General features: G+C 41.7%; 1 protein-coding gene across 9 annotated transcripts in view; it reads right to left on the bottom strand.

Annotated features, from left to right (window-relative positions):
* npas2 (neuronal PAS domain protein 2) overlaps nt 1-26,928 on the bottom strand; it is a 66,673-nt gene extending 39,745 nt beyond the window's left edge. For 4 of the 9 annotated variants that reach the window (XM_042091787.1, XM_042091785.1, XM_042091788.1 and 1 more), the window contains exon 1: nt 26,224-26,927. The gene's annotated coding sequence lies outside the window, so the exon portion shown is untranslated. Of the gene's footprint in view, nt 1-26,223 lie in introns of all 9 variants that reach the window. The other 5 variants (XM_042091792.1, XM_042091793.1, XM_042091794.1 and 2 more) reach the window with 3 other exon arrangements.
* Nucleotides 26,929-27,319: the final 391 nt, after the last annotated feature.

The raw sequence follows: 27,319 nt of genomic DNA, 5'->3' as shown, positions 1-27,319 counted from the left end.
TAATTGAAATGTGTGTGTGTGTGTTTGTGCGTGCGTGCGTGTGTGTGCGCGTGTGTGTGTGTGTGTGTGTGTGTGTGTGTGTGTGTGTGTGTGTTATTCCTAATCTATTAATTGAGGAAATAAACCTCAGTATTGCACAATTTAACCTACAGGACAGAGTAAACTCTTCATTTCAGCTTAAATGCCATGATTAGCATAAATGGATTGATGGATGTTTAAAGTTTTCTTGATCAAACAAAAGAGTCTGTTATGCTGCACACAGTCTTCCTCCTAAAAATGTATAAAGTTGGTTCAGACATTACTAAACATAAATAAATCAAATGTGAGCAGAATATCTGGTAATATTCCTATTCCAAGTGTTTTTAACAACCTTTAAGAATAACTGCAAACTGACTTTAGTGTTTCTGTAATATGGGGTGAGCAAAAGTAATAATAATAATTTTTCAGAATTATGTCACTTTTCTTTTGACAGCGTCTCTTTTCAGAGGCTGATTTTTCTCTCAGTAATGCCAAGTGGCAATGAATGTGGGTCAGTGGAGCAAGGCAGATAGAGCGAGAGTGAGAGCGAGAGAGAGCGTGTGCGAGAGAGTCAGCAACAGAATGCAAACAAAAGAGAGAGAGAGAAAGAACGGGTAAGAGAAAGTGAGACCGATGGAGAGAATGGAGAGTGAAAGAGAAAGAGCAAGCGAGAGAGAGAGACTCAGAAAAAGAAGAGAGGAGTGTGAGATTATGTGTATGACAGAGGGAGGGAAGAGGGAGGGATGAAGGGTGAGAAAGCGAGTCAGAACGAGAGCGTTTGCCACTGTGCACACACTCGTCTCAGTGTGTGTGTGTGTGTGTGTGTGTGTGTGTGTTGACTGTGTTCAGTTAATGCAGGTGTGTGAGTGAGAGGAGGTGTGTATGAACAGCAGAGGGTGATACTCATCGGGGCGACTGAAAGGTATAAGCCAGGTGTTTCTCCACACTCACTCCCCATTCTGTCCATAATGAGGACATAATCCACTTCATCTGAATCACCGCATCTACAATATGGGCCAAGGAATGCAAAAGACTATTTCACACCCCATTGAAGGAAGTGGATAAAAATACCAACATCTATGCTCTGTCATGCGTACAAGTGCTCATATACACATACTTAACTTGAGCTCTCGGCGTTGACACACACACATGTTTCTACACTGGAAAGGTGCCATGGGCACACGCATGTAGCTTGTGGGTCCATGTGCATAAACTTTCCAACTTTCCAATTTTCTTGGCTTTTTTGGAAGTCCTTGGCTTTTTTTCAAACACAAACATAAACACAGGCACACACGCACACACACACACACACACACACTATCAAACTACCTTTATAGAAGGAAGTAATAAAACTTACTCTGTGTTCAAAACACACACACATCATGTCAACATCAACGGGCAAATCTTCAAATAGAAAAATAAACAAATAAATGATGATAAAATAAAATGAACAAATAAACCCTTGTCATCAGAGACATATGGAAGAGGTAATCCCAACACAGTTGTGCGCTATTCCTGCATTCCGCATTATGATAGCGTACAGCAAATGACTCAGAGAACAGGAGACCAACCAGGTGCAGAGACGGTGTTTGGCCTCCCACTCATCAAAACATCCAGAGTGCGGTGCAAAGTGTAAACCAAGACATTTCCTCGGCTTCCGGAAGCATGTCCATCCTGGCTTCTACGTTTGCCTCTCACAAGTCCTCTGCCTTGCATGCAACCCCCCCCCCCCCACACACACACACACACACACACAATTAATAACAACAAAGACTTGCTGTGCCCCTTTGGCTCGGTGGGTACAGCAGGGTACAGCGTAACAACACCAGGGTCATGGTGTTCATCTCTGGGGAACACGCACACTGATAAAAATGTATACCTCTCGACTGCTTCAGTGCCAACTCAATGAAAAAAGGTAAATTTACTTACAGCTGTGTTTTGCACATGACATCCAGAACAGGTCAATGACTAACAAAGTTTGTATTTTTTTTTTTATCCACAACAAACAAAAATAACATCAAAATCCTGAGAAAACATGAGCAGTGAGTGTACTTGACAGCAGCCATAAACACTAATGGTTCTGTTTACCATAGAGAGGTGGGCCATATTTCAGTGCAACGGGCTGTTAATTAATAACTGATTACAGCCCTGCTGCTTCCTTCAATGGAAAGGCAATAAGAAACACAACTGATTCAGGATAATTTTAAAAGAAGTATCACTTTGCGCGACATTACACTAAAACACCGTTGTTTGTCAAGCATTTTTATATGTTTATGGGTGTGGGCACTCAAAAGACAAAGCACAAGAAAAGGGAAAGAGAGGGTGTGTCCGTGTATGTATGTGTGAGTGTGCGTGCATGTGTGCATGTGTGTATGTGTATATGTGGAAGTAAGAGTCTGTGTGTGTTGGTGTGTGGTGTGTGTGGAAGTAAGAGCCTGTGTGTGTTGGTGTGTGCGTTGTTCCATGGGAACACAGATGTTTCTAAGGCACTATGTCATATTTCCGAGCTGCCTTTTTGTGAAATGGCTGAGGTATTTCCCCCTGAGGTTCCATGCTGGTATAGTGTGTTTGTTGTGAGGGTGGCGGCACAGTGACCAAAGCGGTTTTGATCACCCTCCAACCAGAAAAGCACACTTGTATGATAACGTCCATACCTATCTGCCCCTGGCCTCGTTATCTGAAGAAGTAATTCAGTTAGCTCTGCTGACTCACTGTCAAGCCGGTGAAAAGAAAAACTTGTCGGCAAAACATGTTTCAAGCAGTGATTCAGAAAATGGAGAAGCGTTCATGTCGCGTTCATGTCTGATGCAGGCTATTGTTATGACTGCACTGACAGATTATTCCAGTGAACAGCGTGAAAGACAAGATAGTAATCTAATGCTTCATGTGACCTTGTTGAACTGGCTAATGGGAGTTTCATTATGAGAGGTGAAAGACATCCTTTCCTCCAGCAAAACAAAGCAAAACATATTTTTCAATTACAGTGTTTCATTTTTGTGTGATATCCTTGTATGTAATGATAGATAAAACGGCACAAACTAATTAAATCTTTTCAAAGACCATAATTAAGATGACCTGTTTTTCATTTAACACTGTGCCACTTTTGTAAAAATAACACTGATAACTGATAATTAAGCAGGAGGCTCTCAGGCAAAAAGAAAACGAGGGTGACCTGACTGATTTCTACATCAACACCTCCACTTATCCATTACAAAGAGACTACACAGTTTGCCTTTGATACCATAAGGCTCCCACAAATATCAAAAGGTGTCCAACTTTGCAAAAAAGGCTTATGAATTACTGTTCTATTTATGAACATATCTAATAATTAGTTAATGATATTGTGATCTTAATGATATTATGAAACAGAATATAACCATATAATATAATCATTCTAATCCACTGCATCATTAAAGTGACTTACATAGGCATAATACATCCGACATTTAAGAGACTAAACACAGCATACTATAGTGACCCCTGTGCCTTTTTCAACAGTGTTAAGTATAGAGCTCATTATCCAGACATCAGTGTAGCAGTTGCCAGACAATACTCAATAGCGGTCATGTCATACAGCCTTTGAATTGAATTTGGGCATAACTGTAGTCTTAGTCTTGCCTTGGCAAGTTTTGTGGGTTACACAATTTGCTTGTCTCATTTTTAGTTTTTTGTCAGTAGCCTGATTTCTTGTATTCCTGCTCATAACATGTTTACAACCAAATAATGAAAATATTAAATTATTTCATAAAACTTTTCATAAACCCTTTCATAAATCAACACAACCATTTGATCTTATATGGTATATGGAAATTGTTGTTTGCTGAATACTACTGAACAACACACACACACTGTACATGTAGTTTGTGCTGATGTAATTCTCGTCAGTGTGAGTGAGTGAAAATAGGGTGGGGTGTCTGGAGGCTTATTCATGCCCCGTTCACACAGCTCTGAGGGGAGTTCAAGCCCAGTTGAATGCTGGGACAGTCTGACATGAGCCTGCAAAGGTCCCACGGGCGGCTCTGCTTGCCCCAGGGGCGCGAATTGCCTGCCTGAGTCCATCGAGTCGGAGGGTGATGCATGATTCATAAAGATCTCCCACATTTTTCTGCATTATTCAGCATCCGCCTACGTGAGATTACTTCCCCTCCGATATGTAGGTCAGACGATTGGATAATGTGATGACACTGTGGTTGGTTTGTAAAATGAGAGATCTCTTTCTCTCTCTCTTCTATTGCCTTTGGCTCTGGGTCATTTTAATATCTTCGAAGAGAGAGTACGTACTGTATTTGTGAGGAGCACATGAGCAGCGCATTGCTCCTGATGGTAAGGGTACATAAGTGGTGATGTCACAGCGCCTCATTGATTTACTCTCCGTAGGTGACAACGACGATGCAGAGCTCATCTTCTCTCTTTGCATTACCATGGTAACACGTGGATCTGTGTGTGTGTGTGTGTGAGGATTTATGTTGCAAAATGAAAGACATGAGGAGGTCTACCTATTCATTGATAAAGGAAAATCAATAATGACTCCCAATACAAATCCGTTCCAGCCAACAAATAACTGCATTCTCAGATGGTTCTAAGGCACTATGTCATATTTCCGAGCTGCCTTTTGTCAAGCCAAGCAGTTTTGCTCACAGACTACTTCTACTTACTGTCATTTGTCATTAATTAATAAAGATTTACGTGTATGTGTATGTCTTATGAAACACTTTCCTGCGATCATTGCAGTTATGCGAGTTTCGCCCTCTGTTACCTAAAAAACTGGTGTGCTATGTCTGCTTAAGAGGGGTATGTCTACCAAACCTGATAGAACCTATTCCATAATAAGGACTTGCTCCAGGCAATATCATAACTCACATCTAAGTCCTAACAACATCTCGAGCCATTCTGCATGATTAGGCAGCAATGTGATGACTTCTGACGTGCCTTTTGTTCACACACTCCAAGATAACATCAGGAGGCTTGCACTGCTTGCTCTTCCCCTAACACGAAGCAAAGTGGATTGGGTAGGCAGGTGTCTATGAAGCCTGTTCTCAGTCATGGCAAGGTCATGACCATGATGGCAAGTCACGAGTGAAACGTCACTCACTTAGGAGTGAAACATCACTCACTTATAAAACCACCAGAGAAGATAAGCAGTCCCATCAAGATGAAAGTGCATGGCTGTCATACCACAGGTCAGGAATATCAGTGGCTGGTACATACAGTATATGGACCTATATACTGTATATTAGAGCAGCAACTATGTCCTCAACTAAGCTGTCATGATTGATCAATTAGTTGCTTGGTATTGCCTTATTCTTCTTCTGATATTGTGATGAATTTTAGATGAATCTTTTACAACATATATTTTGCTTGTGATATCATTTTAGTAAGTTTTCATAATAGTATGGATTAATGAGTTATGATTCCCACCCCTATAATTGACACAAATGAACAGGCATAAAAAGCATAAAGTACTGAAAATGTGCACCTGACTGAAGGCCATCTAGCAGGCACTTCTGTTAAGAGATATCTCAATGACTACAATCATAAGTGCCATTTTGGCACCAAGTGGTTTTAAGGTTCATAGCCTCTTTAATTGAGAATGCATACCATTCTTCCTCTGCTGAAATGCTGAGGGTACAGATCAGCTCTCACCATTTAAATTAGATCTTAAATCAGCGGGATTCTGATCTCTCAGAAATGATAAAAACACTTAGTCTAACATCTGTCTCTTCACTACACAATTACTATGATGTTAATGTGCCTTCTCTGTTTTATTCTGTTCTGACATCCATTGTTTTTTGTCCTACTTTCAATAATTGCACAGCATTCTTGACTGAGCAAGCCAAGGAGACATATACCTGAAAGACGCATTGCACTTAGCACATATGTATCCTGTGGGTATGACATAACATCATAACATATAGCACCCTCGAGCTACACTGCTTATGTCACGTCGGTAAACTAAATCAACCTGACAGGAGAACATCCCTGTCTAACATAGTTTCAACATGCTTTATTGTGTAGCCAGTATGGTGATATTTAACTGTTCTGTATAGGTTACCCATATTTGCCTCTCAGTAATCCATTGTTTTAAGGAGACGTTTGTACACCATGAGCTATCAAATATCAAGCCCAGAAAGGACGGATTGAAACCCAAGTCAATACATCAAAATTATTGTTTTGTAATTAAACCAGCCTCCGGTTATTAAAAAAAATTCTCAAGAAATAAAAAATTAGTAGTGTTCATGTGAATTTGTGACTTATAACAAATTACCATCCAACAAATTACCTCAGGGGCATAAACACATAAAAGTAAATAATTGATTAAAGCTTTGAAAATGGCCTCAGCTTTAATTTCATTAATATTAAACGGACTGAAATGATTTCCACACCCTCCTTTCACTCTCCTTTTGCCAGCAGAAGAGAAAAAACAACATTTAAATAGTTTCAGGACAGCGAGGTTCTGACCAATCTCAAACACTAAACAGCCTTTTAAGGTGGTGGGGAACTTAATTATTTTTAATCAAACCTGATTACCCTCTGCTGTATTTGAGACAGAAAAGGGAAATATCTAAATGATCTGCATCAGATGTTTTTTGTTTGTTTTGTAAGCTTTGACACTTTACACATAATTGTGACCCTGCAAGGCGAAACCTATTTTGAGAAAATCCACAATAAACAAACGTAAGGGTTCAAATGTTGAATTTCACGTTTTTGCATAATTCGACAGTATACAATCTACACTTTCATATTGTGACCAAATTTCACGGATAAATATACGTTTTGACTGTTAAACCCTGACTTTAGGTGAAGATTAAACACATTAGCAGTCAATCCATTTGTCCACGCCGCTATAAGGTTTTACGGTAGAGCTAAAATGTAGCCTACTCATTAGGCTACTCGTTACTGAATGTGTAAGCTCTCTATCGTTCTTGGCAGATGTAACCGAATATGAATGTGAAAGACTTGCCTTTCAGGGCACGAACGGTCAAAAGCATGAACTTTTAGAAATATCCTGGCGTCATTTTACGGACCAGGAGAAGTTTTCCATTGACGTAGCAGTAGCACATTTTAAAAGTGGGCCTATAGCCTACACAATCTGTATAGAACTTCTTCTCCCCTTACTTCCCCCGAAGCCTATGTAAGTGTGAAGAAAAGAAAGGGTAAAGGATCAGCTAGACAAACAGACAGGTGTGTGTATGTGTAAGAGAGAGAAAGAGAGACACTACCAGCATAGACAGATTATGAACTTTCAGGCCCCTGGGCCCAGATGTATTAAGGGCCCCCCACTAATTGTTGTGGGGGACATTTTTTACATTTATTTGATGTGATTTCCTGTATTTTGGTGCATTTTGGGGATGGCCAATACTTTATTTCAATCAGATTCATAGCCTATGTGTTGATATGATGTGTTGATATTGAGGCAATGATTCCATGCAATGGCCCTCTGACTCCTTGGGCCTCTGGGTTTGGGCCCGGTAGGCCCGTGCAGTAATCCATCCCTGACTACCAGTGACAGTTGGCTGTTGATAGCTGGCAGTGATAGAATATCGAATAACTTGAAGCACATAGTGCTCTGTTCTTCATGGTTGGTGATATTATAGTGACCTTCTAGCCTTCTACATTTGAGCAAGCACATTTTCATAGTTCATGGTGGCACAGTCTAGTTTCTGAGGTGTGTCTTTCTGTTAGTCAGGTGATGGCACACATATTCTAAAAGAAACAGATTTTGGGCTATGTATCCAGTGGCAGATATGTGTGGACTGGTGAATGACCCATCACTAGATACATATGCCAAATTTCTTGTTTTTGTCCATGAGAGAGTATGGAGATGGGTATCACAGATCAGCCAACGATTACATTGTTACAGTGCAGTTATTTTACAACAGAACAAAGCAGTTTGGCCCAGGAAATGCTACAAATCCACCTGTAACAGTGAGCATCTGCAGCATGCTAAGATTCGCTACTAGAAATCATGTGAAGCAGGCAGGACTCAGTGTCTTCAGAAAAGACGCGGTAGACCATCTTCTGAACCTGCAGCAACACCTGCAACTGCATCAAGTCCATCTAGAGGGACACTTGTTCAGCAGCAGCTGCTGCCAGCATAGATAAGTGCTTCTTCTGTCAGAAGCAGACAAAAGAGCGTCTTCATGAGGTGTCCTCTTTCAATGCAGGCAACCAACCAAGAACTAGTAATATTTTGAAGTCAATGACTTTTAACAGGTAGCCAGTGTAAAGATGCTAGGATGGGGGAAATATGTTCATATTTTTTGTGTGTGTGAGCAGCTGCATTTTGTATAAGCTGTAAGCTCTTTAGACAGGTATTATTACAGTCAGCATAATAGCATTGCAATAGCATTGCAATAGTCTATCCTTGAGATGACAAAACATTAATTTCTCGGCATCTGGTAAGGATAAGGACTTCCTTATCTTTGAAATGTTCCTTAAATGGTAAAATTAAGTTTTGGTGATCTGTTTTATGTAATTGCTTAGTGCTAGGTTCTGGTCAATTATAACTCCTAGGTTTTTAACACTTGTGGATGAGGTCAGTGGAACACTATATGTAGCCTGTGATGTGGATAGGATATCCCTCATCTTTTTAGAACCTAAAACCATGACTTCTGTTTTATCTGAGTTCAAAAGCAGGAAATTATTCGTCATCCATGTCTTTATATCTCTTATACATGTGTCAAGTTTGGCTAACGATGTTAATTCATCAGGTTTTATGGAGAGGTATAGTTATGTATCATCTGCTAAACAACAGGGGCCTCAGTACTGAGCCTTGAGGCACTCCACATTTTACCATAATCTGGGTAGATGGTTTATTATGGAACTGTACAAATTGTTGACGGTTAGGAAGGTATGATCTAAACCAGTGTTTTTCAACCTTTTTTGTGCCACGGCACACTTTTGACACTTAAAATGTCCCATGGCACACTAACACACTAATCCTGTGTGAAGAAAAAATACACATACCATAGCCTAAAATTTTAAATAATACACAGATATGGCCTTATTATGGCTTCTATGCAAGACCTGCTCAATATAACAAGCGCCCTCTGTTTCATTTGTAGGTGACTATATCTAATTTAATTGTTGTTTTGAACTGGATATGTGATGATTCTGTGAATACTGGATATGGGGCCCCCGTTGTACAATGCCTGCATACCACAAATAGTGCAATGATACAATCAATAAGAGTATGTGGTTATAAATTCTTTGATGCAACAGTTGCTTTTCTGGACCAGTGAGTGACATTTGGGTAATTTTCTGCGGCACACCTGATGATCATCTCACGGCACACTAGTGTGCCCCGGCAGAGTGGTTGAAAAACACAGATCTAAACCAAGCGAGTGCTGAGTCTTTGATGCCTATCAAATTTTCAAGCCTAAGTAGTACGTCATTGTCTATGGTGTCAAAGGCAGCGCTGAGGTCCAGGAAGACCAGTATCGATACAAGGCTAGGTTTTTTGAGGGAGGGCTTAATAACAGATGTCTTAAACGACTGCGGTACATGCCCTGATAGCATTGAATTATATATAATTTAGAGCAAAACATTATCCAGGAAGGGGAGAGCAGTCCTAAGAAGGTGAGTAGGAATAAGGTTTAGTAGACTAGTTGTAGATTTTGATGAGGAAATTGTGGAGGTGAGATCTAATATGTTGTGTATATGTAAATTAATTAAATGTTGTTTGAGGTCTCAACTGTGATTCTGTGATTTTGCTATCTTTCAGCAATGGAGTATGTGTATTTGGTGAAACTGATTGGTTATTGATCTTATCTCTAATTGTTTGACATACAATCATAATACTGACATACAATCATACTGTTAAAAATAAGAAAATAACTGTTTTGTGAACTTTATTCAACATAGCCAGTGATTTAGGCAAAATGTATGGTGTTAATTATAGTGAAATATACAAATTCACAAAAATAGGGTTAAAACAGGTAAAGAAAAATGGAGACATAATTTCTCTCCATGTTCAATGACCTCTAAAGACAGTCCAACCACTCTCCAAAAATTAACATTTCAATCCCACAGAAACCACATAGGCCCCCTGACTATCTTTTGGCGTATCGTGACAGGAGAACCATGCCAACTTTGGATGCGGTTATCTTAGCGATACTTTTTGCAATACCATCAATATACATATCGTTGGAAAGCTTAGTCAGTGGCTGTTAATGTGAGCACATTAACTTAATTTTGTAAATTTTACCAAAACGACTGGTTTTGCCTTGACAGGTCACAATTATAGTGGATGGAATCCACTATCTTGAAATCTCCTGGCTTCTTCTTATTATCATAACCTTTTCTTTTTACCTTTTCAAAAGTTAATGCAGCTCTAACCGCTTAACGTACAGACATGTTGAAATAACCGTTGTGTAGGTCTGGAATTGGACAAGAGAGTTATCATTTCAGATTTTTTGAAAAGTTTATACTTTTTGAGAAATAGGGGATTAAAAATGTTACAAAAAACATATTTTTATCTCTGTGACATCACAAAGGGAGCTCATTTAGAAGGGTCGTAAAGTAATCAGGTGCGGGTCCACCTGCATACAACACACAATTTGGCGCTCCCTAAACTAGTCCTACAACATCCTGTAATTAATCGCTTTTGAACCACACTGCTCAATCATTTTCTTCAAGAAAGTTTATGTTCTTGGTGTCTGCTTCGTCCAACAAACTACGACGAAACGGATGTTTTCCTACCACACCCAATGTAAGTTACAATTAATTTGTGTTTTTTATTCGAATGTATGTAGTATGTGTATGGAGTATGTGAAGTCTATTTTTAACGACTCGGCTAGCTGCTAGACAAGTAAGCAAGCAAGCTGGCGATGCCTGTCATCGATTAGCAACAAACTCGTAGCTGCTACTTCTAGAGAGGACGTTAAGTCGTTAACTCCATTCGAATGGAGTATGTGAAGTCTATTTTTAACGACTCGGCTAGCTGCTAGACAAGTAAGCAAGCAAGCTGGCGATGCCTGTCATCGATTAGCAACAAACTCGTAGCTGCTACTTCTAGAGAGGACGTTAAGTTTAACTCTAGCTACATTTGATAATATTGGTATTACGTTGAGTAAGTTCATAACTTGATTAAGCGATAACCGAGAATTCAGTAGGTAAGTTATATTACGTTAGCTAGACCTCGGGAATGTTTCTAGGTTCGCGGTTGTGTGCAGTTGATCTTTAGTTTGGTTGTAATTTCAACATTGTTTCAATATTCATTTTAGTTGAAATACCATTGGAATCCCGTTGATCTGTAGTTAGAATTTCAACATTGCTTCAATATTAATAAAGGGTGCAAAAGTGATGTAGAATCAATATTGCAGTGTGACGTTGATTCAGTGATTTAACTTTGACAAAGTAATGTTGATTTAACATAGATTCAATGACTAATTGTTATCTGGGTGCAAAATGAGCAGTCATCAACACCAACTGAAAGCCCTGTTTTGCAGGTAGCCTATCGCATTGCATACAATTAGGCTTTCTCTACTCTACATTTTCCAAAGGCTTGACGTACATGCTTCAAATTTGGTGTGAACATTTGTATGGACTCATGGTCAAATGTCAAGGTCAAACCCACCTTGAGTGTGATATCTCAAGAATGCCTGACACATACAGTAGGTACAAGTGTTTGTATGAACTCAAAGATTAAGTGATTAAATGGGATTTTTTTCAGGAATCTCCCCACCAACATTAAGCCAGCAGCTTTCCATCCACTATTGTAATTCCTCTGGCATTGCATTTCTAGTTATTTAATTATTTCATCACTGAACTCCTCTGCCACTTGTCCAATTAAAAACCTCTGGAACTCAAATGGGAGCAGTTATTGAAATGTTGTGAATTATGTTATATACATACTACATTTAATCCCCAATAAAATGTAATATGTTGTTGTAGTAGTAAATTTGTACAAGCTATATAACAGATATTTTGAAAGAAATTGCTTTATTGGAAAAGGAAAACCTTGTGTAATGGAAGAGTGGCATAACCAAACCCAATTAGCCCTGTGGGAAGCAGGTGAGCGAGCATGAGATGGCTTAAGCCTCCCCCCTCATAACCCCCACATGACATCAGCGCTGCCTTCTGCACACCACTCAGTCGACATGCCCACCTGCCCTCAGCGATCCACTCCACTGAGCTTCACTAAACACCACAGACTTCACCGCACTGAGCTGAGCTGCTCCGCCGCTAGCTCCTCTCCCTCAAAACACAGCAGGCACGGAGGCTTTTTCTCATTAGGTAACAGCTTGTGCCCGGCATATGGATTGATGACTAGTCATTCAATCAAACTGTTGCTCTCTCTTTCTCTCTCTTTCTTTCACACACACACACACACACACACACACACACACACACACACACACACACACTCAAAACACACACAAACACATGCGCTAGAGACACACACATGTACACTAAACTACACCTACACAGAGCAGACTCGCTGTGACCAGCATGTCTGTGTACAGTGCACAAGCTAGAAGGTGCGAAAATTCAAGCGTCTTCGCATTTCAATGGGTAATGGGAATAGGAAGTTGATAGATTTTAATTTATTTTATATTTTAATTTGATTTACTTGCTTTAGTTAAAGGTTTGCTTAAGGATACATTACTGGTGTGCATCTGTTTTAGTGACCTCATATAACTGCACTGAATGTCCTATGTTCCCATAAGGAATTCCCTGGTTTGCATTTAAAGCATTCCCCATGACACCACAGATTAAAAGAAAACAAGTTACAAGTAAAAAAGTTACAACAGGCATTTTTAGCTCAACCCAAATCAGATTGTATCACCCAAGATTATATCGAAGGACATCATCATTTACGTCATTCAGCCATACCAAACTTAATCATACCATTTCCACTGCTTACCTGTCTTAATTCACCACATCCTCCAACCCAAAAGATCTATGCTAAGTTTAATCTCCTTAAAAAAATAAAATGTCAATAAGTATCTCCCTCATAGAGATAAACGTAGCTCAGATAACACGTATTCACCCGAGCATTCAGAAAATGCTTACTAATAAGCCTGCCCATCTCAGCAGCAGTAAACAGTTCCTCTCCCATGACTAAGTAAGGGGCAGGGCATCACGTCCATGGCACAGAGCAGTTTGTGAAGTCAGAGTGACTCACACAGGATGAGGCAAATGGACAGTGTGGGCCTGAGCTGCAGCCATATGTCTCTAGGGTGTGTGTAGTGGGTGACACATACATACAAACACACACACACACACACACACACACACACACACACACACACAAACACACACACACTGTCCCGTTTCACAAAGAATGGTGAAGGCCAGAAATGAATGAAGGATGTAAGACCATCATCATCATCATTGTCATCTCCCCCATCTTTACCGTCAGTCACATCCTTGCAGCACTAGAAAGCACTCACATAAGGATGCATTGAACACAGGTGGCCTTTCTGTTCTATATATTGCCCTTGTGCCCATTCTTTACCAGCCCCAGTAGGCACAGCACAACATAGTACATAAGGTCAGCACCGCACCATATATTACATGCAACACAATGTAAAAGAATTGCTCACTTAGGACAAGCACATTAGATCAGATGCAAAACATTGTATGTAGCCACAGCACCATTTGTAAGGTATTCAACATAACAGACAGGTGTACTACTGGATCTCTACATACAGTAAGTGTATGTGCAGTAATGGCAGAGGGGACCAAACTTCAGTTGAAAAGAGCTCTTTTCCTGTTTAACACCCATCTAGCCAGATGGGAGTAGTGTGAAAAATGGATTCAGAGGTTGGTCTACGTGCTAGGTGTGTGATGGCTCTGTCATTCATCTCTAACAGTTGGGAATTGGGCAATGGGGAGGATTATCTTGAAGGCAGTATGTGTGATTTTAATGAGTTTGTTTTTGAAGGTGATATTTAACTTTGTGAAAGAAACGGGGGAAAATGCAGTCGGATGGGTTGAATTATGCTTTTGTAAAGCAACAGCAGGAGGTGTGTGTATGTGTGTGTGTGTGTGTGTGGGGGGTGGGGGTGGGGGGTGGCAGACAGAGCTTTGAGTCTCCATATTACTCTTTCAGTCTGTTTCTCTCCATCTCCAGTCCCTCTATTCTGCTCCTTTTTCCTCCCTCTCACATCGCCTCTCCGCCAGAATATTACTCATTACTCCTCATTCTACTCTCCGGCCGGCCACATGCCTCTTTCGAAAAATTGTGTGCGTCAACGGCCTACTTTCCTTAGAAATCTCTGTGTAAAGATTTACTGCCCCCCCCCTACTCACGAAAAATGAAAGAAAAGAAAAGAGAGGAGGTAGGTCTAATGTCATTCCATTTTTATTTTCTTGGGGGAGGATATTAAGAGCAGTCTGGGCTTCCTCCTGCTTGTTTACTGAGACCTGGCTGGCTTGTGTTATGTCCTCTGCGGCAGTCATAACACAAGCCCATGAGCACTTTGTAAACATTACTCCCCGTTTTCAAAAACCCTCAAAAGGCACCCCCACTGCTCGTGGTCTAATGTTACGACTCCTGACCACCAATGTTGATGTTGCTGATTTCAGCCATGCCTCGAGCGAGGTCTGCAACACTGGTCAGCGTGGTTTAAAAGTCCTGCCAAGGTGTATTGTGTTTTACGGCTGGCTGCCTCTAACCCAATTGACAGAGATGTCCTGGTCCTGAGGCAGTGAAAGGCTTGTGGGAGAGTGTGTGTGTGTGTGTGTGTGTGTGTGTGTGTGTGTGTGTGTGTATGTGTGTGTGTGTGTGTGTGTGTAAGAGGCAGTGTAGGTACAGTAGGCCTATCAGACTCCATATCCCACACAGAACAGTAATATTTTCTGTCAATTACACTAATACAGCACAAACCAGCCAGACAAATCTGAGGCCTACAAGAACACCTCGAGCAACAATATCAACACACACACAGTTGAAAAGAGTAGCTTATAGCCACAACTCCTCCATATAATAACAATCATCTTCCATTGTCTGTTTCAGCGATGAAAACCAATCTTGTCCCTGCTCACTGCCACCTATGACAGACAACATAACTTGAAAGAATGAAAGTACCTGCCAAATGAATAACTGTGAGGGTAATGAGTTTGACCATGCTCATGGTGTTGTGTAAGTGTTATGTACTATCTTTAGTTCTCTTCTGTTTTCTCACACTCTGTCTTTATTGTGCCAGCAGTCTGACATGTGCAAACACCTCCTCATGCATGGGAAGGAACATGTGTGGAAAATGGTATGGAAAATATCAATACACTAAAAACCGTTCAGCGTACCAGAAAGAAAATGTTCATCCACACACAACAGGGCCGGAAGAAGCGGCCAGATAAGAGAAGATTCTGGAAGAATCCGGGCCAGCTCTGGAACACATCATCACCAGGTTTCTTCCATTGCAGAGCTGTGGCACAAGGTGGTTTTATTCACAATTAACTAATTGTCTGTAGTGTAGAGTAAACTCTAAACCCACAGGTCTTCAAATAGCTCTCTCGCTCCATACCAAGGGAACACTTCTGACAAACAACAACAGCGACAGCATCTATCAGGCTAAGCATGTTCCTCTCCTTCCTTCAACGGTTGATCTATCATTCCAACGGCGTCTGGGAACACGAACCGCCAGAGTCTCACCCTCAACGCTTCTTGGCCCGTGCCACGCCTAAGTCTTGACAGTGACCTCTTGCCTGCCTGCGAAGGCCCAGATAAAGGCAGGATTACCCGACAAGCCCAAGAATAACCGTGGCCACGAGGTGAGGAGGCCCAGAATAGGCACTGAGAGCCCAGCCAGGGCCGGCCCCAGCCAGGGCCACTAGCAGGGCAAGGCTCTAATTCCAGGGATTCATAGAAGGCACAGGCACGGCTGATGGGTCAGACACACACCACAGGGGTTTAAAGTCGCTGGGATTTCTGAGATTTAATTGTTTTCACCTTACAGGTCAGACAGGAATGCACTGAGGCACATACACAAACAAGCCCCCCCCCCCCCCCCACGCGCGCGCGCGCGCGCACACACACACACACACACACACACACACACACACACACACACACACACACACACACACACACACACACACACACACACACACACACACACACACACACACACACACACACATTTTCACTGATAAAGTAGCACTCATTCATGACCACATAAGCAAATGCACTCAGACACACACACACACACACACAAGCCCAGAAAGGCTATCCTATCAGCGAAACTCCTCTCTCTGCCAACCAGTAGAGGTGATCACAGACATAATCAGAGTCTGTCAAAACACCATGAAAAAGTCTGCCTGAGAGAAAATAAAAAAGTAAAAACACCATTGCTGAACTGAAACCAGAGAGCCCCCCCGAGTCATTCTGACCATCCAACACTATTGGCTGGCTACTCCCCACACCTCAGTCTATTTACATAATTTTGCAATGAAGTAGCGATGTTCTGCCACAAGCCCTATCATATGATGATGCAACAACACTTTCTGGAACACAGACAGACACACATACACACACATACAGAGAGAGCGAGAGAGAGATACACACACACACACACACACACAGACAGACACACACACACAGACATACACACAGACACACACACACACAGACACACACACACACACACACACACACACACACACACAAGCCCCCATTAGAATTGGTAATTTGAGAAGCGGAAAAGAGGGCCGTGAGAGTGGGCTGTGGAGGCGGCCAGGGCTGGGCAGGGGAAGCGATTTTGCTGTGTCTTATTCATTCCCCCGGTAGGAGCGAGCCTCCAGCGGTGGAATCCACGCCAGCAACCGCGCGCCTCTGCCAAGAGAGAGAGTGCAGGATGACGTCTGTACCGGCAGTTATATAACCGTGGCTGAACATTGCGTCTGTCACAGTTAGAAGGTTACAGAGGGTGACACACATACCAGACATACTCGCCGCAGTCATGTGTGACATAGTTCCACTCCGCAAGTGAATCTATCAGGAAGACACTTTACAGAAAACTTGCACACCCTTCCAGTACCCTCATTTCCCCCAAGCCGTCCAATCACTCCCACCACCCCTAACCCCTCGTTCAAATGAGTATTTTAGTCCTGTTCACACTCTCACACCACAACATATAACAGGTTCATTCACACAATGACAGGCATGCTGTGAGAGGATAAAAATGACTGACATAAATAGTATGCTATATGATGTAGCGGAGTTAAACAGTACTATGAAGTTAACAATAAATAAACAGAATATATATCCAGTATTCAGCTGGTACCTCCCAGCATAATATCAGCAACTTCACATAAACCTGTATGATGCCAAATTATCTTACAGTATAATAATCAATTAAAACTGTAAATCACATAGGTTACATTGCATAAGTAACCTACAAGTCACGAGTACAATCACAGTACTCATACCTTTCATTCAAGATGAACACACAATCTCTCTCTTCTCTCATCACTCTCTTTTCCCTCTCACGCTACTACCATTACCACCATCAGCGCTATCACATGACTGACGCGGTGTCGTCCTTATTCATATGTCACTCATGCCACAGAGGAATGCCGTTCCCGTGATGACATCAAGATACATCATTTCCAGGCACTTATATAAATAAAGGCAGATAAGACTCTGCTACAGTGTGAACTGAATATCTAAAATGTGTTAATTACATTGACATTATTTGTCTAAAAGTTCTACTAACCAGGAGCAACTGATATCAAAATAGAGTTTTGTGTGGGGAGGGTACTGAAATGAAAAGGATTAAATTCAACTTGTAGCCAAAAAGGTATTAAAGGTACTTCAAATGTTAATGCAGCATTCATTACTTTAATTTTCATCATAAATTGAGACTAAAAGTGACTGTGGGTTGTACCAAGGGCCGTCCCTATTACTATTAATTTGGCAGGAATCATCAGATCCATGTTCGCTGTCATGGTATGAACTGATTTTATCGACCTTAAATTCAAGCATTGCAATTGGCTGATCTTCACAATCTGTCAATGATCTATTAATCATTCTCTGAAAGGCTGAACAGAAACGTGTCACCTCTGTATGGAGCAATATGATTGGTTGGATAAATGAATATCTGAATTGTCTCCATCAGGTTCTGCAGAGCAGATGTGAGGGAACATCTGCACTTTGCTTTGAGACTCTTTCTTTCCTGGTCAGTCAGACAGCTAGTCATCCTTAGGCCAGTTAAACGACTATCATATCTTCTCCAACAGCATTTTATAGGTTGAGCAAAACCTTACTTTGAACACACCATACATTCACAGGAGTGACTATTCACGATACTGATACATGTTTATAGATTTTAAGAAATGCATTAAATCACACTGTATCCATTTTCCTATTAGATATAGGAGACAAATGATAAAAAATATGATAAATACTTTTCAGCTATGAAAACACCTACTGGCTAGACTATATCAGATTTTATCTCCATTTATGAAATATTAAATAGTCCAAGACTTCATATGTGGAGTTATTTCAGCAAAACACAATGACACACCTTCAGTGAATCTATTTTGAGGTGGCAGCAGTCAGCCTCAGAGGAGACAGAAAACACACTGTGACAGAAAGCTAATAAAAAAAACGTGAGGCAGACTTGACCTTAAATCATAGCTGGAGGATGACTTTCAAATGACTTGTTTCATACACATGTCCCTTAGGGGACCATCAAGAAAAATATACAGAGAGGTCTCTTTCATATTGTTTTTTATGTCATGCATTTATACTGTGTGTCATACTTGTGTGCATGCGTGTGTGCTTGCATGTGTGCATACATAACATAAATATACTGTTATAGTTATTACAACCAGAGGGATTTGACATGATACAGTCACATAATTTGATCACAATTTTGAGAAGAAATAATTCAGGTATATCAATGCAACAAATTGACATGGATCTGAGCGCATTGTCTGGAAAGGTATGCAACTCTGCTCTGGCGAGTGGTGAAGCCATGGTTATGAAATTTGTCAACAAACACCTATAATCCCATCAAGCCACAATATTTCCCACTAAAGAGACCACCAAGTTGAGCCCATGGCAAACAATGCATGCATTAAATGAATTCTGAACACCTGTTGGAATGTAATAAAGTGCAACTTAAGCATAGTTTTAAATATGAAATGACAGTTATTATGTCCACCAACGAGGTATATTTTCAGCACTGTCTTTTTAACTGTCTGTGAGCAGGGTTACCAGCCCGGCTATAGGGAACCTGTTACATTCTGAAGCAAATTCAAATCAAAGAGCAGATCCACAAATTCTTTTTCACTTTCACAAACACTCCCAGACATTTGGGCTTGGGGAGGTTTGCACTCTCCAAGTGTGCTTTATGATGTATTGATAATATGAAACACTGGTCATGTAATGCCAAAATGTATTTCAAGGAAGAAGCCCTGAATAGCATTAGAGATATGGCTTTGAATACATTTCTAATATCAATCAATGTATCTGAGTAGTAATTTAAACTGACTAATAATTATATCTTTTAGCTTAAATACACTACTATGAAGAATTAAATTCATACCATTGACCTGCATGGTGTTAATACATTACATGCATATGTACAATACTGTACTTAAAATAAACACTGTAATAAAACTGCTAACAATAACAAACAACTCGCTGTCTCCAACTGTCATTGGGCCGAATTTCCAGAACATCTACTAAAACACCACTGATAACTAACTACAGTTTTGTTATCTTACTTTACAGTTTGAAAAGCGGTTTTCCTCAGTTTCACCATGTTTTTCTCAGTCCTAAATCTCTGACTTGTGTGTTAGTTTGTCTCTTGCCTTATCTGACAAACCCTGGTATACTGAGAGACCTTGATAAAGGAAACTGTAGTTCCTTTACCCTTTGTCTCTGTGAAAAGAACTACATATCCCAAGATGTATGGCATGTGTGTGTATGGCATGTGTGTGTGTGTGTGTGTGTGTGTGTGTGTGTGTGTGCGTGTGCGTGTGCGTGTGCGTGTGTGTGTGTGTGTGTGTGTGTGTGTGTGTGTGTGTGTGTCTGTGTGTGCGTGTGTGTGTGTGTGTGTGTGTGTGTGTGTGTGTTGAAAGTGGCTGAGTGAATGTAGGTCACAAGCAGACGGGTTTGGACATCTGCCTCTTTGAGCTCAAACTCTGAGTTGTGACCCCACCATACTGCTGAGAAAGGTCAACTGCTGATAGCTGGGGGAGGGAAAAGGAGAGAAACAATCTAGCTGAGAACCAACACGTTGGAGAAAAAGGAAAGGTAAACGGAAAGGCAAAGATTAAAGGGTGATAGCCAAGCGGCACAGAAGGCTCCCAAAAATGCACTCATGTCATTGCACTCAACTACAAAAAGCACTCAGGACCAGATGTACGTACATTTGCGGACGTAGCGTTATCAACAGCATGGCCAAACCACAGAAAGCGAACGCAGTAGATCTTCGGTTTATGTGCTATTTGTCATACCTGTAGCTCATCGGGTAATCAGTGCCTTTCCCCGCTCCCTACCACAATTTGAACATTCACAACTGAACGCATACTTCAGTCACAAGCGCAGTTGAATGAAGTTAACTGATGACAATGTGAAAGTGAAAGTAAGAAAGAAAGAAAGTGTTCTCTGACTGACACCTGCTTTTACAAGGCCGAAATATTTCACCGCAAAACAGACGTGCGCTTTCCTGGGCAGTTTTCGTATACAGGGGAATACCTAATTAGGCGCATTTTACGCTTCTTCTCCCATCTTTGAACACGATACTTCCACTTTCCCCTGACCCTCGAATGCATATGCATGACACGGAAAAGCTCAATTTGCCATTTTCAGCTCCTGCGACAGGCAGTCTGCGGATTGGAATATTTTCTGCTTTACTTGCTGCTGTATGACAGTAAACTGAATATCTTTTGTGGACAAAACAAGGTACTTAATGATGTCATCTTAGACGTTTGGAAACATTGATTGTTGAATTCAACTCTGGTGAAATAACATGTTTCATGAAAATGGCAATCACTTTATAAGTGGCCTTGTGTGTACTGTCAATTGACATACTTTGTTTTTCTTGAACCTCCTCTTTGAAGACACAAACTTGGCTTAACCTTTAACCCCAGTCGAAATATCTACAGCATGACCCTCACAGGGGTGGAGTCTGAGGGCGCATTCACACTGGGTCCATTTAACTGTACTGTCCCCGAGTGTGATTACTCCCCCCTAGCCCTGACCCAGCTGGTCTCTGTTCACATTACATTTTTGTTTGCGGACCTGGGTCTATTTATGTCATAAACATTAGCTTCTTTTTATAAATATCGCTTGGCAACGTCGCATAAACGGCAGTTTATTTTCTAGTTTTGGAACAGATAGCATTCAAACCGCACTGGCGTTCTGACGAACCGTACCTCAGACCCCTGTTTTCTAGCGGACCCTAGTCCGCACCCGGGTTCGGTAGACTGCGTTCACATTAGCAAAAATCACCGAACCATCGGTCCAAACGAACTCGGTTCCGGACCAAGCGGTCTAGTGTGAATGCACCCTACACAGAGCCAGATGTGGGCCTGATCAGGGCCACACCCAGCTTCCAGTCAACACTGCCTTGGTGTAGAATTAATCATAAGAATTAAAATGAACAAACAAATTCACTCTCATGATAGAAATTGAAGATGGTCAACATAGGGTCAATTCTGTACCTTTCTGTACATACGTTACTTTAGAAATGATACTGTTGAAAGTACAATAGTTTCCCTCACTAATAAGTATCACACACCCTGCAGGTCGGACCAGGTTAACACAAAGCCAATCCACTAATCAACATTCTCACAACCACAGTCCGGATAAGAGAACTAACACACAGGAGTTTCAACATTCACCACTGAACTGTGATAGAGAGAGAAGGGGAGGGAGAGAAATTGGGTAGAGGGTGAAAGGGACAGGGAGAGACTGAGAGATGGGCAGATACTGAGAAAGACAGAGCATGAGTGTGAAAGGGAGGCAGCGAGAGATAGAAAGATTAGAAGAACAACCAGAGGGTGACATAAAGAAAGAGGGAGCTAAAGAGGGACAGAGTGAAAAGGTGAAAAGAGACGCAGAGAAAGAGAACAAGATAGATAGATAGATAGACAAAGAATGAGAGAGAGAGTGAGTTAGTGTGTGCATGTGTGCGTGTGTGAGAGAGAGAGAGAGGGAGAGAGAGCCGTGTTTAAAGGGCCAGTCATTCATTAGGTCTTATCAGGCAGGGCAGAGTCTGCAGAGCCATTTCTGCCTGTCGAGTCACTGTAAGCAGCTCCAGCGGAGGCTGTGCGCGCGCGCGCCGCGTCTGAGCTAGAAGAACATGCCCTAGTAACCCAGTTTCCCTCCTGGAGCGAACAGCGTAACAGCGCAGTAGCGGCCACCATGTCATCCGTTACCTAACTTTTTCTCTTTCTCTCTTCTCCTTCTCTCTCTCTCTCTCTTTCTCTTAGTCCCTTTGTCACTTACACACATTCACACATACACACACCCATACTGATATACACTCACGTGAGAAATCAGTTAATTCCAAGGTTAGTGTTACATCTTTGCTATCTGCACTCATACCTCACAGTAATCGCTGATAACTGAAGCGAGCCGGATGGTGTTTTGTAAGAAAATAAAAGAAAATAATGGAAATGATGAACACCAGCGGAAGTAATGCTGTATTAACAATGCCCGCATGCATGTGAGATGTGTGATGTATGTGTGTGTGTGTGTGTTGCCCTTGGCAACTAGTTCACCGCACACTTTACTTCATCGCATCAACACTTAACCTCATTCTGACTCTGTGTGAGAGAGATTACCCAATCAGATATCACACACATATCACACCACCAGACCCGGTGACGTTGAAAAACTACAGTCAGCTACCTTTTCAAATGTGTTCACAGGCTGTACTACCTGGAAAAATTGAACTGACATTAAAGTTGTTCAACAACAACCTACCATATAAAAGTACTTGGAAATCCACTGGAAATTAAGTTACATTGTCCAAGCTCAGGCCAAATCACCTCAAATGCTATGTCAGTTTCTGAAAGCAGCATTGCATTATGCCGTAAAAACCAAGCACTTATTACAGCACATCCAATCAAATCACACCGTGGGAAACCTGCCCAATCAGAGGTTTCCCTGATGAGTTCTCCTCTCCCAGGAAAAATTCTCTATTTAGTCTGGTTTCCCATACGTAGACATAACAAAGTGAGATGAGACAACCACAGCACGAAAACAGCTCTGAAGGGGCCTGGCAGCCAGCAGTTCTGTAGCTGCGTAATGACCTAGACACCTGTAATATTAGTCACGGTGGTTGGCCTCATGCCACTGAAAAATACATTCGCATGGGTATGAAATCTTGATGGGGTGCAACTTTTTTGGCCAGCAGGCCTTGAATTTGAGACACAATTAAAGTGTTTCTAACAGCTTTCACTTTTTACCTTCTGTCAAAAATACCTGTGGGGTGGAGTGTAGTTGCACTTTCAGGCTCAGTGACTGTCGGACACCTACGCGCTCACCTCTATCCAAAACTGTGTTGCACTTCTGGATTTTGCTTTTCGCTCCAAGATATCTGCTCTGCCCTGTGGGTGTTTAGCTGACTCCAACATTGATCCCCCTTGTTAGAAAAGCTCTCCATCTCTGCTTGAACTTATTTGCTTTATTTTGCTACAAGATCTGCTTTTTACATCCTGTTCAGCCACACAGAGAGACAAAACCTCAGAGAGGCACTCTACATTACCAGGACTTTGAACTTGGCCATGACCTGCTGTCAAATAAGTTTGTACTTCTTCTATTACTTCTTTATGGAGCTTTACAAGACTTTCGGTGGAATTCAGAAGCACGGGGCGTGTTTTCTTAAAACACACACACAGACAAATTAGAAGAGAGTCAAGTGGCAGTATAACTGGTTGCAGCACTACCCAGTCCAATGGCTGGTCCATATGTCAGTGACCTTGGATTAATGTGGCCAGAGTGCAAGAACTCTGCTGACCTTTTGCTTCTCTGAGATTTCCATACAAAGTCTCGCAAGATAAAACTGTCTGCTTTGGCAAAAACAGGTGTGGAGGAGCAAAGGGCACCAGAGCTTGTCCTCTGGAGGCAATCTCAGTCTTACATTCCTCATAACACAGGAAAATGTATACAGGCCTGACAAACAAGCAACAGGATGTTGGTTAGTGCTGTACTAATGCAAACAGTTTCAGGTAAAGGGACATTAAGACATTAGAACATGTTTCAATGACTAGTAACATCAAAATAACGCACAATGAACTAGGTTTACCAAAATGCTTTTCTTGTATAATGACAAGAGAACTAAGACTTCAGAACAGAACAGAACAGAACAGAACAGAACAGAACAGGACAGAACACAACAAAAAGTGAAAAGCCAATGCCCTGTTAATTCCCATGTTGTAACACCATGGCTAGAAATAGCAACACACGTCTAAGTTGCAAAAGTAACTAATCCCATTGCCACTGAAATCCTTCCAACACCAGGACCACAATCTCTATTTTGACCAAAATGGGAAAATTACAGCAGGAAGCCACCATACATGGGAGGAGCTCTAATTTAAAGGGGGGGGGGGGGGGGGGGGGGGGGGGCAGGGTTTTTTGGTGACATTAGGATCTTATCAAAGAGGTGAATTCAGGGACATTCAGGTTGAAATTGAGTGGATTGAGTAGAGGGTCACACACACACCCACATTCAAAGGAGTACAAGGAAGAAAAGACAGAATAGGGGGGAATTAGATAGTAAAAAAAAGAACATGAGACAACATGAAGAAAAGGTGCGGAGGGAACATAATGGGGAAAAGTGGGACAGGGCTGTTGCTTTTGGCATATTTCGAGATGGATATGACCTCCACCATTCAGGTTCAAGAGAGGCTCTCGCCCTCAGCACTTCCACTGGCATTCCTCAAAAACGGAGGGCCCCTTGGAAGAATATTTCTGAAGCCCCCTCCTGCCGAGAGGGAGCTGGTGAGCCCCCGGGAGACTGTCTTTTTAGTTACAATGCCCATTGTACCGCTTATTATGCACTGAGGAAAACTGTTGAGAATACTTTCACAAAAGCAGTGTGGTTCATTTGCAATAGCAGATAGTCTAAATGCCTGCAATTGTACAGACGGGCTGAGGCATGACAGGCCATTTAACACTATTATTCAATTATTATGCCCTAATTTCCTCCATATTTATGAGGTCAGAGAAGACAAACTAGCTGCCAAAGGCTTAACCAATGATATTATTAATTGGGATCAAAGGGAGGTGGGAGGGCAGCATAAGACTAAGCATGACAGGACGTTGGTCTCAAAGACCCCACAATTCTTCATGGTAAATTAAGTTATGAAGAGTATGAATAGAGTCCTCCTGTAAAAAGGCCGACTTAGCAAGAAAAAGTGGAGCAACCCGTGCTGTCGGATCAGCTAATTGGACAATTGATCGGGGCTATTGATCACCACTGATCCCTTCTTGAGATGAGAACACATCACAGCGAAGACGAGACCAGATGTAATGGCACTCTTCAACATCGAGCGACAGAGGCAGTGAAGAGTGCCGCGGGGCAACATTCAGCCTGTTACGTCTACCAAGCAGCCGGGGTTGAACTTTTTTTCAACAAAATCCAGGGCATGACGTCACTGCAACCGGCTCATGATTCTCAAGTCATGTGTTACATAACTAGCAGTCTTTCTGTAATTGATTTTCTTTTATCGTTATGCATTCATATCTCTAACAGACTACATACTGCCACAGCATCCAAGAAAGACGGAATTCTTTACGATATAGAATGAATAGAATAGACCACAACCAGCATGCCTGTCCCAAATACATATCCTGAGACCGTCCCTGTCATTCTACTTCGCTCCAGTTCTTACTGACTTTTTTGTTTTCAAGTATTCCAAGTATAGGCCTACATTGATATCATAATATTACGCGCGGTCTCCATTTTCATATTGTAAAACGCTATGGATAACTTTTAAATCAGTTGATGCTTGCTATAGGCTGTCCACCTGAACAGGCAAAGAAGCTAGGATGGAGAAGCAAATTATTATGACAATAAGACTAGGCTACAATTATTAAACACAGCAAAGAACCGCTTTTCAACACTGCTTTCTAAACATAATCACGCCTCGCCTTCACACCTTTCTTCATTTTCAAGTTCAGACTATCATTCAAGCCAGCAGCGTCCTGTCAACGGGGTCCGTTATAAGGTGCTGCACACTTGTTAGACTGTGACACACTTATCGCAAGAAAGAATATAAATGTAGCTTTCTTACCATGCATTGGTGAGCAACCAGACGCCGATTCCAATAGAAAGAGATTATGAATCTCTTACTTAGAGACAGAGAGAGCTTTTCACCTCGCCTTACTCGTGAAATCAAGTTATGTAACTGGCACCGTTTCTGTGGGCAATGAGTGACTTCCAAGCGCTTTTTTCATTCACTGATGTTCATTTTCCATCCCACACACACCTCACTCTTTACGTCATCAGCCGTCGTCGCACCTTAAATGGAATGGGGAGTGACCGTAAGGAGCGAGCCCTGTCCGGATTCGCTATAGACGGAGGGATACGCACAGATGAGAGTAGCCTGCGCTCGCCCTGTGCCTTCTGGTGTCACGCACTGGGCTGTCGCGCTGGTACAATGTCTAGCCTACTGGCAGAATTCTCTTTGTATTTCAGTGTGATTGCAGATTGTCTGTGGGCGATTTGTTTCAACGTTTCCAGGTTAAACGTTTTTCAGAGCGGCTGTAGTGTCGTTTGCATCGAGTGAACAGACGACTGAAGGCTATAGGCTACTTTGGTGAATCAGCTATCTAGCGCTTCCACAGACGGAATGAGGACTCAGTAACCCATATGACGTGTGTTCAGTGTTTGGTTACACAACAACTATTGTTTCATAAGGCGTATTTGTAGACTTATAGCGATGTTTCGGTTAATTAGCTCCAGTGAAAATGTTGAATGGACCCACACAACCCCAGGTTCAGGGAATACTGAGAGACCGTCCGTCAGTCTGTATTATTTATGTAGGCTATCTTATATTATTATCATCATTATCATTATTATTGTTATAATTTTCATTTATTATTGTGCATATACCTATACGAATATATGATATGATGGTCGTAAATGTATTCAGCGCTGAATGACAATTCACTTTAATCGGATTGAACTCTTGGGGGTTTTAACTAGGTCACACAGAGCAGCGATTGCCATCTGGTGACTGGTTGCTTTTGTGCTTTGCTGTTAATGATACTACTGTCGATAAAGCAAACCCGGTACAATTTGTACCCCAGGGGGCAACATCACAGAGCGTAAATCACGCGAAGGGTTGTTCAAAGCCAGTCAGTTATTATGGCCAATAATCTTATGAA

This window comes from Alosa sapidissima, chromosome 5, assembly GCF_018492685.1.
Source record: "Alosa sapidissima isolate fAloSap1 chromosome 5, fAloSap1.pri, whole genome shotgun sequence".
In the NCBI taxonomy this organism is placed as follows: domain Eukaryota; kingdom Metazoa; phylum Chordata; class Actinopteri; order Clupeiformes; family Clupeidae; genus Alosa; species Alosa sapidissima.
Note: the sequence above shows the minus strand (reverse complement) of the source record. Positions and strands in the feature narration are given on the sequence as shown.